The sequence below is a fragment of the Protopterus annectens genome, chromosome 9.part0 (assembly GCF_019279795.1).
Source record: "Protopterus annectens isolate FY-2018-M chromosome 9.part0, PAN1.0, whole genome shotgun sequence".
Lineage (NCBI taxonomy): Eukaryota > Metazoa > Chordata > Ceratodontiformes > Protopteridae > Protopterus > Protopterus annectens.
The window spans coordinates 730,807,194-730,823,604 of record NC_056743.1 but is presented as its reverse complement, the minus strand read 5'-3'; positions in this window follow the sequence as shown (position 1 = coordinate 730,823,604).

Here is a 16,411-nt window from a genome sequence, read left to right as displayed (position 1 = left end):
ACCACAAGAAAGACAATTGTTAACTTTTTCAGTAATTTCTGACATCGGCTGAGGCAAGAAAAGGTCCCCAACGGGGTACTTAGCTTTTTTGATGACTTTGGTATCAAAGAATACAGGAGCTGACCAACCGGCACTTGCGAACTGCTTCTGCTTCGGGCACCGCGCGGCAAGAAAGACTGAAGAAAATGGAGTCTGCTGATGCTTATGTACTCCAGCCGCTCCGATGGAGAGAAATGCGACATCAGCCGACGTCGGACCCAGACTTTGGAATCCGGCCGACCGAGGGCTGCCTGAGGCAGGACAACCCACATGTTATGACTGCAGTTGCATTCTTGAAGGACATCAATCACAAATGAACTTTAGCCCTGACAACCAAAGATGCCAGCAATAATTGTCAAGTACAAAGTACAGTTGTGTACATTTACCATAAATGTAGATGTTAGAGTGTATTCACTGTTGCAGTCATCACATTTGGGTTATCTGCTTGCAGGTAGCCCTCAGCCGCCCTGAATACCAGTGTCTTGGGATTTCTGCACCGGATGCTGTCGCTTCTTCCATGACGTCAGGTAATCAGAAGTATTACATCAGCTTTTATTGCCCCAGATGTCAGGTGCCCCCCAAATATGAAGCAATTATGTGGTGTGGAACACACCCAGCAAAAAGCAAATACACACAGTATAAGATATGCCAAACCAAAAATGATAGTTGCAAGCAAAGAATCAGGGGGCTGGAGGGAGGTTGAACATCTACATTTATGGTAAGTGTACACAACTGTACAATGTTCTTCGTGTTTCACTGTTGCAGTCATCATATCTGGGTTGATTCCCAAGCTAAGGAAGGGTGGAGGTAGATTAAGAAGCACTAGGCCTAGAAATCAGGCCCTGTAAGACTGCTGTGGCAAATCCAGCTCTGGATTTGAAAAGATAGGCAAGTGGCAATGCTTGGTGAAAGTGTGTACCGAGCTCCAGGTTGCAGCTTCCAGTATGTCCCTGGTAGGGACTCCTCTGAGAAATGCAGTAGAGGTAGACGTAGCCCTAGTGGAATGTGTTCTTATCCCCAGTGGGGTAGGCTTTTCCATGATGCTTGTAGCAGAAATGGACTAAGTGTGCTATCCATTTAGATATGGTTTGCTTTGAAATGGCCCACCCTCTGCCCCTGCAGCAAAGCTGACTAGCAGCTGGTCAGATTTTCTGAGAGGCTTAGTCCTGTCCAAATAGAATCTAAGTTGTGTACATTTAGAGAATGCAGTAACCTTTCCCCCTTTATTTTGAGGATTAGGGAAAAAAGTAGGCAAATGAATGGACTGGTTTAAAGCCGCACTAGACACCACCTTGGGCATAAGATGGGTTTTGTCCTGAGGGAAACCCTGTCCGCATGGAAGATAAAAGTTCCACTGCCATAAGGGCCTGCAGTTCAGACACTTCCTGCTGAAGTGATAGAAGTAAAGCAGTTTTCCATGAGAGGAATTTCAGCTCTGCTGTAGCAGCTGGTTCAAAGGGGGGGGGGGGGGGAGTGCAAATTTTTCCAATACAAAGTTAAGGTCCCAGGCTGGAGTGGGAACTCTCCTGGGGGGGGTGTCAAAATTTGGCCCCTCAAAGGAACTGTTTTGCCAGAGGATGAGAGAAGAGGGGTGGTTTAGTATTATAATGAGCTGAGATGGCAGATGCACAAATCTTAATTGAAGATAAAGATAGGCCCTTGTGAAGCATTTCTGTTAAGTAATCTAGTATAGGAGGCAAGCTGGGCACAGTTGTGGCCATCCCTTGAGATTGGCTCCAGGAAAGTACAGTTGTGTGCACTTACCATAAATGTAGATGTTAGAGAGTATTCACTGCTGCAGTCATTACATTTGGGTTATCTGATTGCAATAGCCCTCAGTCGGCCTGATTAACAAAGTCTTGGGTACTGCATCGGTTGCTGTCCCTTCTTCCAGGACGTCAGGGGTATAAAACATGCAGCAGACACCATAACATCAATTTTTCTTGCCCCAGATGTCAAGTGCCCCCCTAATGGGAAGAAATTAAATCTATAATAAGGATATACCTCCAACAAAAAAGCAAATACACCAAAAAGCTTTTTGAGCATAAGTTTGTAGAGGTATAGCCCAAAGAAGAAAGGGGGGCTGGAGGGAGGGTAACCAGGACTGCAACAGTGAATACACTTGAACATCTACATTTATAGTAAGTGTACACAACAGTACTAAGTTCTTAGTGTTTCACTGTTGCAGTCATTACATTTCGGTAGTTTACCCAAAGCTAAGGTTGGGAGGAGGAATTTAAATAGAATTAGGACCAGCTATAAGGCCCTGCAAGACTGCAGTGGCAACGCCAGCTCTGGATTTAGAGAGAATTGGCAAATGATAATGCTTGGTGAAAGTATTACAGAACTCCAGGTAGCAGCTTCTAGGATGTCCCTTGTAGGGACGCCCCTGAGAAAGGCTGTAGAAGTAGACGCAGCCCTGGTTGAATGGGGTGTGATGCACTGTGGGATAGGTTTTCCATGGTGCAGCAATGAATGCAGTGGCCTATCCATTTTGAAATAGCTTTCCCCTCTGTCCCTGCAGCAAATGCCACCAGCAGTTCAGATTTCCTTTGAGGTTTAGTCCTGTCCAAGTAGAATCTAAGTTGTCTGTGCACATCTAAGGAGTGCAGTATCCATCCCACTTTGTTCTGTGGGTTAGGAAAGAAGGTAGGCAAATGAATGGACTGAAAGAGCCACACTGGATACCACCTTGGGCATGAAGGAGGGATTGGTTCTGAGAGACACCCTGTCCGCATGAAAGATGATGAAAGGCTCCACTGCCATAAGGGCATGCAATTCAGATACCCTTCTTGAAGAAGGGATTGCTAAAAGGAAAGCTGTTTTCCAGGAAAGGAATTTTAAAACTGCAGTAGCAGCTGGCTCGAAAGGAGGAAAAGTGAGTTTCTCCAAGACAAAGTTAAGGTCTCAGGCTGGAGTTGGAACTCTCCTGGGTGGCCTTAGATTTTTGGCTCCTCTGATGAACTGCTTGAGCAGTAGGTGAGAGAAGAGGGGAGGCTCTGTGCTAAAATGGCTGAGGAATGAAATTTGATGGAGGAAAAGGACATCCCCTTAAGAAGCATCTCGGTCAAATATTGTAGGTATGCAAGGTTTCCCCAAAAGAATAGTCCTCTGGAGGAGAAGTTGAAGGAATAGATTCTTCAGCATCAGAATCCTCATAGGGGGAAGAGAATATGCCTGATAAGAAGGGGAATCAGAAGAAATAGAAACCTGATCTGAAGATTCATAGTCAGTCTCTTGCCTAGGTCTCTTATCAGGAGGGGGAAGGGAACCTCTGATCAAGGTAATTAAGTCTTCAGACATTTTGAGTATCTGTTTTTTGGGCATAGAGGCCTGTCCACGTGGCTCTTGAGTCTGTTTCTTTGCTTTAGAAGGTGCTTTAGTCTTTGCCTTTGAAGCTGAGGTTGGCTTAATGTGAAGATGTTTAGGTCCGAATACACACTCAGAAGCCGGTGCCTACTCAGCGGCTCCAGACTCATCTGAAGGAATAGTATCCGAGGCTCCAATACCTTGAGTTTCCAGCGGCATGGCAGACTCCATGTGGAAGTCGATAGTGGCCTGCGACTCTAAAGTAGTGGGCGTCAGGGGCTGCGAAAGCGCCTCACTGAGAACCGGCGACTGGCTTAGAAGCTTCGTCATTGGTTTTGGGCCTCGGTCGTCTCTCCTTTTCTTTGCATTTTTTGTGAACTCCGGTAGTTGGATGGCTATCCGACATTTCTGGATAATTAAACAGGCATCCAAAATAGTTTAAAGCAAAATCATACCGATGCTCAATAGTGCGTTGGTTAAATCTAGCACAAAACCGACAACTAGCAACGTTGTTTAGGGCCCAGGCAAGGAATACAGTAAGAAATATAAGTCCTTATGAGGTATTTGCTTTCCACAAGAAATACAATTACTAACTTTTTCTGACATCGGTCTGGCTCAAGAAAAAAAGTTTCCCCAATGGGGTACTTGGCTTTATTAAAGACTTCGGATCTGAAACTCGAACACAAAAATCTCAGGAGCCAGCCGACTGTGGCACTTGCGAACTGCTTCCGCTTCGGGCACCGCGCAGCAAGAAAGACTGAAGAAAATGGCGTCTGACGCATATTTTATACCCCTGACGACCTGTCAGGGAAGGGGCGATAGCAGCTGATGCAGGACCCAGGACTTTGGAATTCAGGCCGACTGAGGGCAACCTGCCATTAGGATTTCCTAAATGTAATGACTAAAACAGTGAAACACTAAGAATATCCTCCGGGAGTGCCTGTGAATTTTGATGATAGTACGCATCCTGGAGGTTGATCGGGCACATCCAGTCTCTGTCCTGCAGATAAGGCAGAATACATTGAATCGTGACCATCCAGAATTTTGTCTTGGTTACTGATGGGTTCAACTGGGACAGATCCAATATTGGTCAGAGGTCCATCTTTTTTGGCACTAAAGAACTTGGAATAAATGCCGGATCTGGACTGGTCTGGGTGGACCAGATGGATGACTCGTTTTCTCAGCAGCAAGTCTATGAGCACTGCTGCTTCCTCCTGCTGCATGGGTTATATATGTCTGGGAGGGTTTTGTTGGAAGGGTGTAGATCCTTGAAAGGGACTAAATATCCTTTGGATATGACTCACAGCACCCACTGATCTGTAGACTCCCATGCTAGAGGGAGAAGCGACAGATGACCACCAACTGCCTCCAGATATGGACAGCCAGGCAACCCCTAACAGCTGCTGTCCGGGTTTATCTGAAAAAGGTTCTTGGACCCGAAATTTCTACCACCCCCTCTGCCTCTAGGGTGGTGTCTATCGCATCCCCCTCTGGCTCTGGGGGAAGGCGAGTCCCGAGTGTCCCGGGAAAATTCCTTGAGACTTGTGGAACCAGATCTTCTGGCCTCTGGTTCCTGGAAAAGGACCTTTGAGGCTGTGAGAAGCAGAACGTAATGGCAGACAGCGTCTTCCAGTTCTTCTCGCTCTGGACCAAAGTCTCTGTTTTCCCAAAAAGGGAAGAACCATCATAAGGGGCATTGGTAAAAGATGCCTTGAAGGGCTACGAAAACTGACAAGCAGAGTCAGGCATGGTGCCAGATGGCAACACCCGACCCCGAAGCCCGTGTGGCTCACTGCATGGCATGGGAGAGCAAACACATGGACATGTTGGCTACAGATTTTAGGGTGGCCATTCGTGCAAATGTCTTCCTGTCCTCTGCCGACATGGACTCTGGTATAGACTCCCTGACTTCCTTGACCAGATCGCTCTGGAGTCTAATAACATGTGCCATGTAGTTCAGCTCCCTCACACAGGTTGCTGAAGCACAGACTCGCTTCCCAAAACCATCCAGTCTCGAGACTGTCAGGCGAATGGACTGTGGAACTCTCCTGGGCGAGTTAATTCTTGGTGACCGCCACCAGCATACCATCTACAGGGGACCCTTTGTGCCAGTAACAACTTGTCTGTGGGAAGGTTTAAGACCCTGTTCGGGCACTTGGGTACTAGCTCTATGGTATCGGGCTCCTTCCATGCCCTAGACGTTATCAAACCCATGAGTGGATCAGCAGGAAGGGACACCCAAGAGGTAGATGGGCCCGAGACGAATGTCTCCAGAAACAGACTCACAAGGTTGGTTTTGGGGTGGACTCCCCCCCCCCCCTTTGGCAGAGGATCTCCATGCTTCCAAAGGAGACCTCCTCGGGGGTGATCTTAGGGAACCTTCCCCTTCATCCAGGTCAGTGTCTTCTGTGAGGGACTCTGGAGGACAGTCCAACTGCCTCCTTTTACACATATGCTTGCAGGGGGCTCATCAGGGGGACTCTCTGGAGAGGTCTCGCAAGTAGGCTGTTCCAAGGCCGGAATGTCCCGGGGCATTACAGCTATAGGCAGTCTCAGAGAGCAAGATGGTCGGACCTGCACTCAAGACCAGGGTTGGTCTAGACTGACACCAAAGTAGTAAGAGGCCTTGACCCTGCAAGAATCCTCTCCACCATGTCAAACGCAGAGGGGGAATGGACCTCCTGGCCTCAACTAGCAGAGGCCGTTCCCCCTGATCCAACTGGGGAGTCTGAGCAGAGCCTCTAGGGGCAGACACCGAGGGGATGCTTCTATCCAAGCTTAGAGCAGAGAGCAATCCCTCTGATCCAACTCCTAGGCTATGGCTCAGAGCTTGGATCAGATCTAGTAGGATCAGACACACTCAGGGCACTGGCTGGCATCAATATCGGATTGGAGGAGGAGTGATGGGTCTAAACACTGGTTGGAAGGCGCCCGGCTCGGTGGGAGACGGCCCTGGCAAATTCCCATCTGGATTTGAATGCGGATAAATCTCTGCATCATCTTGTCCATCTCCACTTCAGATAGGCGCCGGGTAGAGTGGGAGGATGCTGCCTAAGTGAGCAGGGAGAGCTGGCAGGGAGAAGGCCTAGGGTGCAACTGGCTAACTAGAACCTCAGGCTCAGGGGAGAACCTTGGGGACCTGAGCAGAGGTGAAACAGGTTTAGTCTTCGGCGAGGGGCCGGCTTCAGACGAGCAGCCAGGGGAGTGCTTGTGAGGCCAGTCATCCTTAACCTTATTCCTTTCCCTGGGCCTCTTGGTGGGAGGGAGAGTCCAAGAGGCTGAGGAAGGGGAAGACGAAGCAGCAGCCGCTACTTTCTTAGCGGGTGAAGGTGGGATGTCCATCCCAGCAGTGGAGGGCAACAGGCCCTTGACAGTTTATCCCACCTGTCCTTAAGTGCTCTGGGGTTAAACAAGAGTGCAAATAGGACAGAGGGACTGGAGGCTAGCCACCCCCAAACAAACCACGCACAGAATGTGGCCATCTGCTGGAGAAAGCTTATGGCCACACACTGCATCTTTTGAAACCAGGCTTCGGGGCGTCTGCCATGCCTTAGCTGGTTCAACGTAAACACACACACACTACCATGAGGAAAGAGAAGAGGGGAGGCAGATAAAAAAGCCTACAAGAAACAAGCATGAAGAACCCCGTGAAGGTATAGAAAAGGTTAGGAGTGAAACCGAGTTAGAAAAGTCCAAAAAGTTAAATTTTACTCTCTAAACTACAACAATACCACAATGGAGCTTGGACCATGCTGCTTCCTCTCAGGCAACAAACGAGATCTGAAGGGAGAAAGGAGACAGGGGTAGTTGGAAAATGCAGCTCTGTTGGATCCAATATGAATCTGAGGACCCACAGGTTGAAGAGCAAATGAAGTCAACTACTTCAGATCTATAGCATGTCCTCCTATTCCTATGCTGCAGTATTCTTATTGTGGGAGAGCACCACAGCTTAAATTGAGAGAAGGGTGGGGGTAGAGTGGAAGACTCCAGAAAGCCCTACAGGATTGCTCTAGCAAAATCTGCCCTGGCTCTGGAGACGTGTTCCAATTTGTAGTGTTTGGTGAACGTGTGAATTGTGGACCAGGTGGCTGCTTCCAGAATGGATGCTGTGTCCAGCCCCTTGAGGAAGGCTTTGGAAGTAGCCATGCCTCTCGTAGAGTGAGCTCTCACACCCTGGAGTAAGTGCTTGCCATGGTTTGAGTAGCAGAAGGAAATGGATTTACTAACCCAAGAAATTGTTTGAAGATTGCCTTGCCCAGAGCTCTGGGGTGGAAGGAAACAGTTGGTTGGACTTTGAAGGACTTTGTTTCGTCTAGGTAGAATCTAAGTTGCCTTTGTGCATCCAGGGAATGCAGAATCCTCTCACTACCATTAGTCGGAGAGGGAAAGGTAGGTAGGTGAATGGACTGGTGTAAGGACAATTCATTGACAACTTTAGGCATGAAGGGTTAGTGCGCAGGGTCACCTCACCCTTGTGGAAAGTAGTGTAGGGGGGGGCAGGCTATGACGGCCTGTAGCTCTGGCACTCATAGCAGAACTTATACCCACCAGCAGGAGTCTTCCATGTACACATTTGGAGTATAGCCATGCTAACTGGTTCAAATGGGACTAGTGTTAGTTTTTCCAGAACAAAGTTTAGGTCCCAGGGTGGTGGGATTGATTTTCTAGGTGGTCTGATGTGCAAGACCCCTCTCTGGAAAAGTTTTACATCAAGCCTGGATAGCAAGGGGGATCTAAAGGTAGGCAAGCTGAAATGGCTGAAAGATGGACTTTCACTGAAGAGTAGGAAAGACTATCCTTAATGAGTTCACACACACAGGCAAGGGCTAGGAATGGGTCTGCCTGGCTGGGTTCCCTGTCCTTATTTTGACACCATTTGGAGAATCTCTCCCATTTTAATAAATATGATTTCCTAGTAGCAGGTTTCCTGGCCTCCCTCAGGACTGTAAGCACATCCTCTGAGTAGGTGTCTCAAAGGGATTAGAAGTTTATTGCCCAGAGTGTTACGCCCAACAGCTGTTGGTGAGGGTAAATTAGAGTTCCCTTTTGTTGCGTGATCAGGTCCACCTTGTGGGGTAACTTGTGATTGCCCTTAGCTAATGAGAGCAGAAGGGGGAACCAGTGTTGCCTTGGCCAGTAGGGAGCCACCAGCAAGACTTTTGGTTTGTCCTTCCCGATTTTCAGTAGGACCCTCTGTATTAGTGGCAAGGGTGGAAAAGCATATAGAAACCGTCCCTTCCACGGAATAAAGACATCCACCCTCCAGGCAAGTGGAAAGTGATCCTTGGTGCAGAATTTGTTCAACTGGCTGTTCTGGGGGAGTCAAACAGATCCACTTGAGATATACACCACTGGTGGACAATACCTAGAAAAGTCTCCCTGTTAAACAGCCACTCATGCTGTAGAGAGGAAGTTCTGCTGAGGATCAGCAGCTTGTTTTCCTGACAGGGGATGCACGAGGCCTGCAGGATCAAGCTCTCGGTCCCTCGTTTGTTGAGATACCACATTACTGTGGTGTTGTCTGTGAATATTTGAAGGGGGCTCGGTAGTAGAATAGGAAAAAAGGCCTCCAGGGCCATAAGAAATGGAGTAATTTCTCCTTACATTGATGTGCTTCTTTTAAAGGGTAGGATTCCATGCCTCCTGTACCCTGAAACCTTTGCAGGTGGCTCGCCACCCTAGGTCTGATGCATCTGTATGCACAAGCTGGGTTGGGGAGAGGATTTGAAGTGGTAGTCCTGAGTAGTAAAGGATTTGTTGAATCCACCACCTTAGTTCTATTTTGAGGCAGGGCAGAAAGGGAAGTTGTTGCTCGAGGGAGTGTTGGTGCTGTGACAACACGTTTTTCAGGTACCATTGGAGCTTTTGCATGTGCATTCTTGCTAGGGGCCAGCATAGGGATGGTGGCTGCCATCAGCCCCAGGAGTTGCAGGAATTGTCTTGCAGATATCTGAAGAGCTAGTAAAAGCTTTTGGAAGTGACTGGAGAGTGACAGGACTTTGTCCTGGGGAAAGAAAGACTGCATCAGGTCTGTACTGATCCTGCACCCAGAAAGATTTTGTCTTGCTGTGGGAGTAAGAAGTATTTAAGTTGAGGGTGAAACCCAGGTTTTGTAGAAGGGAGGTGGTGAATCTGAGATGACTTTGGAGGTAGTCCTCTGTTTCTGCTAGGGGGAAAAGGGTGGAGGCAGTCAAGAAGACTGGGGGCTGGCTAGGATGCCCTGCAAGAATTCGGTTGCAAAGCTTGCCCTAGATTTGGAGAAGATAGGTGGGTAATGCTTGGTGAAGACATGAACAGAAGTCCATGTTGCAGCCTCCAGGATGTCCCTGGTAGGGACCCCTCTGAGAAAAGCTGCAGAGGTGGAATGTGTTCTGACCCCCTTAGGGGGTGGTTTCCCGTGGTGTTAGCAACAGGAATGGATGCAGTGTGCTATCCATTTTGAGATTGTTTGGATATGGCCTTGCTCTCTGCCCCTGCTGCAAAGCTGACCAGCAATTGTTCAGTTTTCCTAAAAGCTGTAGTCCTATCCAGGTAGAATCTGGGCTGTCTGTGCATATCTAGCGAATGGAGAATCCTTTCCCCCTTGTTTTGTGGGTTAGGGAAAAAAGGTGGGCAAATGAACTGATTTTGGCTGAGAGCCACACTAGACCCCACTTTAGGCATGACAGTTGGATTAGTCTTGAGGGAGACCCTGTCAGCATGGAAAATGATGAAGGGCTCTACAGCCATGAGAGCTTGTAGCTCTGAAACTCTTCTAGCTGAAGTGATGACCAGAAGCAAGCCTGTTTTCCAAGAGAAGAAATTTAACTCTGCTGAAGCTGCAGGCTCAAAGGGGGGGGGGGTAATGAGCTTTTCCAACACAACGTTAAGGTTCCAAGCTGGGGTAGGAGCTCTTCTGGGTGGTCTTAAATTGTTAGCCCCTCTTAGGAACTGTTTGATGAGAGGGTGAGAGAAGAGAGGTGGCTCTCTGCTGTAATGAGCAGAGATGGCAGAGGCATGAATTTTAATAGGAGATAAGGAAAGGCCCCCTATGTAGTAGGTCTGCTAGGTAATCCAGGATGAGTGGTAGGGAGGGCTGTGCTGTTTAAGCTTCTTTAGCCTGGATCCAGGTGCAATACCTTTTCCACTTGTCCACATAGGATTTTCTAGTGCTGGGGCATCTGGCCTCAATAAGCCAGGCTGCCAGGTTCAGGGTCTGCAATTGAGGATGCATGAATTCTCCATTCTTCTGGGCCAGGAGTGTTGGGATCTGTGGTAGGTGCTATGGTGGCAGGGGTGACGGGCTGCACATCCAGTGGGTTCCAGTGCTGGTGTGGCCAGTCTGATGCAATCAAGATTGCCCTTGGTTTTTCCTCCCTTATTTTGAGCAGTACCCTTGAAATTAGAGGTAGAGGGGGGAAATGCACAGATCAAGAGGTTTACCCATTGGAAGGATAGAGCATCCACTTTCCAAGCCTTGCTGTGAGGTTCCCTGGTGTAGAATTGGCTGAGCTAGTAATTTTTGTGGAAGGCAAAGAGGTCCCCCTTCGGGTTGCCCCATTTCTGGGTAACAAGGTTGAAGGTTCTGTGGTCTAGCAGGTTTCTGCTTAAATTATCTGCCAGTGAGTTTTGGGAGCCTGGCAGGAATTGTGCTAGCAAGTGAAATTGCATGGCGTGTGCCAAAGGGTCATGGTGAGCCTGCAGAGAGAATAAGAGTGAGTTCCTCCCTGCTTGCTGATATACCGGGTCTATATCATATTGTCATAGGTTAAAAATATCAAATGGCTACAATGTCGAAAATGCTGTTCAGTGAAAAAAGTTTTGTGAGATTGCCGTATAGTGAGGATCAGAAAATTTGCCCTTTCCTCACTGTAGTGCAATATTGAAGTTGGTATATATAATTAGCAGGGGGGGGCACAGCCCCCCACAAGAACAGTTTTGAACGGCATTTTCGATATGGTAGCTGTTCGATATTTTCAACATACGATATAGATGCACCACACCACTGTGGTGTTGTCTGTTGATCACTAGAGGCCTTGGGGAGAATAGGGGTCTGAAAGCTGTCAATGTGTGCTGAACAGCTAGCAACTCTGGTTGAAGTGCAGATGGATTTAATTTGGGCTCCAATGGCCCTTAATGCACCTGCCGTCCAGGTGTGCACCCCAGGCATAAACGTGCATTGTGGTTAGGGTCTGGGAGGCGTGGGATTGTGAGAAGGGAAGATCCTTGTGGTTGCATGCTGCTGCCAACCAAAGAAAATCTTTCCGTAGGGTATTACGGGTATGATAGTTTCCATGTCCTGAGTGTGTTGACACCAAAGGCTTTTTAGGTACCATTGTAGTTTCCGCATATGCAGTCTGGCATATAGAAGGAGTAGCATGCAGGAGGCCATGAACCCTAGAGCTTGCAGGATTTTCCTTACAGATAACTGGGTTCTGGTGGCTAGTTGAGAGAAGCAACCTGTCAGGTAGGCTTGTTTTTCTGAAGGAATGCCATTTGGGAGGCTGTGTCCAGGCTTGCTAGCAGGAATATTTTTTTTTGAGTGGGGACTAGTTTTGATTTCTTTTCATTTATAGTATACCCCAGGGAGGTCATTAGGTCCTTTACAAAGCTCAGGTGCTGTAACAGCTTTTCCTGACTGCCTGAATCAGGCAGTCTAAGTAGGAATAAATTTGAATATTCCTTTGTCTGCAAAAAGCAGTGGCTATAGCCAAGCAGTTCTCTGGGAGCAGTGGATAGGAAGTGCAGAGAACTGAAAGTGCATAGATCCTGCTCTGAAACAGATATTTCCTGCAAGAATCCTTGATTGGTATGTGTAGATGGGCCTCTTTTAGGTCTAGGGTGGCTAACCAAACATCCTTGAAAAGCACAGGAAGAAGCTGCTGGAGGGTGAGGACTTTGAATTTTGGTATCACCAGGACGGTATTTAGAATTGATAGATCGAGGATTGGGTGCCAGGTGTCCTCTATTCTGGGTACCAGGAAAAGTCTTGTATAAAAACCTTGGACTTTCGGGTCTGTAGGAAAAGGCTGTATTGCCTTCATGAAGAGCAGGGAATTTACTTATTTTTTGGCCTCAGCCCACTAGTTTGGAGGAAGATCTGGGAACCCTTTTGGGGATGGCAGTGTATGGAAATAAAATTTGTATCTCTGGGACACAATGTTGAGAACCCATCGGTCATTGGTAGAGGCCCAGGTTTTTGCATGGGAGGAGTTTTCCTCCTAGGGACACAAGTAGGTGGGCAGAGGTAAGGGGTGGAGGCATTAAGTCATTGTGAGTTCTTCGGGGTGGCTTAGCACTCTGTTTTTGAAGTGGAGGAATGCCACTGCTTAGATCTCTGCATTCCCTGGGATTGCTGTCTAGGGGGGGCTGCTTCCCCTAAGGTCTTGTCTGAGCTGGCCTGGAGGGGCCCAGAAAGGACCAGTGTTTGGAGGGGCAATGCCTACTGAATTTTGGAAGCTGGACCTGTAGGACGTCTGTCTGCATAGATTTAGCTTTTTCTTCCATCTTTAAGACCTCTTCTGCCTTGGTGCCAAATTGTTTTTGTTCAATGGTGCGTCCATTAGTTTTGATTTGACATGGTCTGGCAAGTATGTTCCTTAAGCCAAGCATGCCTTCTAAGTACAGAACCTGTGACTGCTGCCCTGCAAGATGCTTTTAGGGCATCAAAGCCACATTGCAAGGTGTATTTAGTAACTTGGCTTGCAGAATGCATAAGCTCCTTATTTATTTTCTGTACAAGCAGGAAAGGTAGATATTTTTTGCTTGAGGAGTTCATATGTTGCTGGTATTTCCCATGTGGAACTGACAATTTAGTGCTCTAATGGCAAGAGTTGCAGAGGTGTATACTTTTTTTACCCCATCTGTCTAAAGCTCGGGAATCCTTATTCGAGGGGGTGGGATTCTTAGCTGTGGTTGCTTTTATTCCTTTAGATCCTTGGGAGATTACCTCTGGGTCAGCAGTAGGATTTTTGAAAAGAAATTTGAGAGAGTCAGGGACCAACACCTGTCAGGTTTCCTGAAAGCAGGAGGAAGGGTGTCGGGAGTAAAACTGGATTCCAGAAAGACATCATCCACAACATCCAAGACCAGAGGAATGGCTAAAGGTCTGTGCTGTGGTAAGTTAAGCATTCCCAGTGTCTCTTTTTGGACTGAGGATAGTCCTGACATTTCCACTGGAAATGCTTTCTGAAAGTATGCAGGGTTTCACCAAATGAAAAATCCTCTGGAGGAGAGGCAGAAAGAATGGATTCCTCTGCATCTGAATCCGCATAAGCAGATAGGGGTTGCATGTCTTCATATTCAGAAAACTCAGAGTCAGACTCCTGGTCAGATAAAACTGCTGGGGACAAGTCTTTCTATGGGAAGGGGGTAGGGCTGGCTTCCCCTAACAAGCACAAGGTCTTCCGCCATTTTAAGCATTTGAGATTGAAGCATGGAAGCAGGTACCTGAGCTTGGGTCAGTTTTTTAGGTGTAGTTCGCACCCTGGGCCTTAGAAACTCTGTAGTTTTAGAAAGAAATGAAGATGCGAAAAGTCTGTGTTGAGTATCAGTAGTGCAAATAACATTCTCGGAAGCTGGTGCTTGCTCAGCGGCTCCGGACCCATCCAAGGTAGACATCTGCAGGATCCTTAGTCAAAGAGTCGCATGGCATACCGGACTCCGAACAGTCTCTGTAGCGGCCTGCAAAAAGCGGGCATCAGGGGCTGCGAAAGCACCTCACAGAGGACAGGGAAACTGGCTACTAGCTTAATGGAAGCGTCATTGGCAGTTTTGGACCTGTGCAGTCTTGTCTTTATCCTTGTATTTTTTCAGAAGATTGGTAGTCTAATGGCTTACCGAAGCCATTTCGGAATAGGGAGATAGAGTGAAAATATTTGGCTACAAGAACCCGATGACAATTCTGGCGTTGAACAAAGCACAAAAGTGACCGCGAGGAACGTTGTGGTCTGGGCCTAAACACGTGACAGTAAGAATGGAAGCCTGTGTGGTATTTGCTATCTACAGACGAGACAATTAACTTTTTCTGACATCAGTTAGAGCAAGAAGAAAGGCTCCCCAAATGGGGTACTTGGCTTTAGAAGACTTCAACTTGGAGACTAAACCCAGGTAGCGGCAGACAGGCACTCATACGAACTGCTTCTGCTCCTCTACAAGACTGACTGATGTAATGGCGTCGGCTGCCTGATTTTATACCACTGATGACCTGACGTCGGGTCCTGGAGCGACAGCAATTGACAAATATTAAGCATCTGGTATTCGGGTCGACTGAGGTCTAACCCTGGCAGGAGAACCCAAGTGTGATGACTGCAACAGTAAAACACAAACATCTTATAAACAAAGGTATGGCATCCAAGTCCAAGGAAGTTATTGTTCCACTGTATTAGGCATTCAGACCTATCATTGAGTACAATGCCCCTTTTGGTCTGCACCTAATGGAATGTCTGGCTACCTGAAAAGCCAGTGACAGTTTAGATGCTATCTCAGTTTTAGTAGGACAGCGAGATGTGGTAGCTAAGAGGTTGGAGGCTTGTGAAACTAGGTCCAAGGCATATTTTATCATGTGTTTGGCAAATGATAGCTCAGGCGGCCAGGGTGGAGGAGGTGTACACTTTTTCCCAATCCTGTCCATGCTTTTGCTATCCTTATCAGTGGGCAGAAGGGATGCTGAAAAAAATCAGTCTGGATTACTCGTCAGGGGAGACCGCAATTACTGCAGGTTCTGCCAGAAGGGGCTTAAGAATTTTTGGTTATCATGCACTTTGCAGAGCCTGTCTGGTCTCTTAAGGGAGGCGGTTGAGAGTCTGGACTCTTGGATGCAGAGGTGAAGACATCCAGATAGGCAGCTAAAACAGGTGGGATGGATGACAGGAGGATGATTCTACTTGCAGTTCAAAGTACCTCCTCTGGGTGTCTGTCATCTGGGCAGTGTCCCATTTAAAATATTATTTCATCTTAGCAATGGTTTCCCCAAAGGCAATGTCCTCTGGTGGGGAGTCCCCTTCAATGGATTCATCTGGGGAATAGTATTCGAGTGGAGGTAATTAGTAAGGTTCTAAATCTTCCTTTCCTTCTTTGGTAGTAGGCAAGGGGAGAGAAGTGGCAAAGGCCGGCCTAGGACTAAGCACTGGAATAGTGGAGGGGGAAGAGGTAGTGGGCCTAAGAGCCATAAAAGCCTGCATCAAGGAGTTAGTAAATGATTGCTAATCAGGGACTCCTTCAGGGGTAGGAATCAGGTGTTTTTTTTTTTTATTTTCGCTTAGGAGTAGGTTTGGGAATCTGGGGCCAAGGCTTAAGGTAATGGCATCCTGGTCGGTCATCCAACTGCTTCTGGATTCCCCTCAACATTGGTAGGGACTGACATCCGTGCTGTCTCAAGACGACGTGCAGGCCATTACTTCTGAAGCGGCTTCCTCAGTGGGAACTGTAGTACACGGTTCAATCAGACGTCCCTCAACCTGTAGATCGGAAGATGGTGAGATGTACAATGGCAGAGAGGCAGCTGAGGTAGGCCTGGAAACTTTGGCCCTTTAATGTGGTGGTTCAGCCGGAATGGCCATTTCGAGATCCATTCTGAGCGCAATCTTTTTGAGTAGTTGGTTCTCTATAAGTCGAGGGCAGCAAGACAGCTACAAAGAATCTTTGGAACAAAAGACTGGCAAATGGAAAAAGCAGTAAGGTAGTGTTCCTTTCCTAGACAAAAGACACAAAGGTCATCCGTATCTTTTGAGATATCAGACGCCTGCAACAGCATATTCCCCAAAGGGGTATATAGCTTTTTAGAAGTCTTCCAGTGTAGGAGTGAAGCGATCAATGTGACGTTTGCGGCTGAAAAGTTGAGGTATGTGCATGCAGACTTCACATTTAAGGTCCCTGGTTTACGGCCCTACGTGCGACATCCCATGCACCCAAAGCAACCAGGCTTAAGCTTTTGTATAGGAGCAGACATTCAGGTCGCCAGAGGCGGGAAAACCCACACAGAATTCTGCAACATAGGCATAGGAGATCCTGATTTCTTGCCTGTATTACTTGATGCCTGGTCTGGGCAGCAATGTGCCAGTCGTCTAGATAAGGAGACACCCGG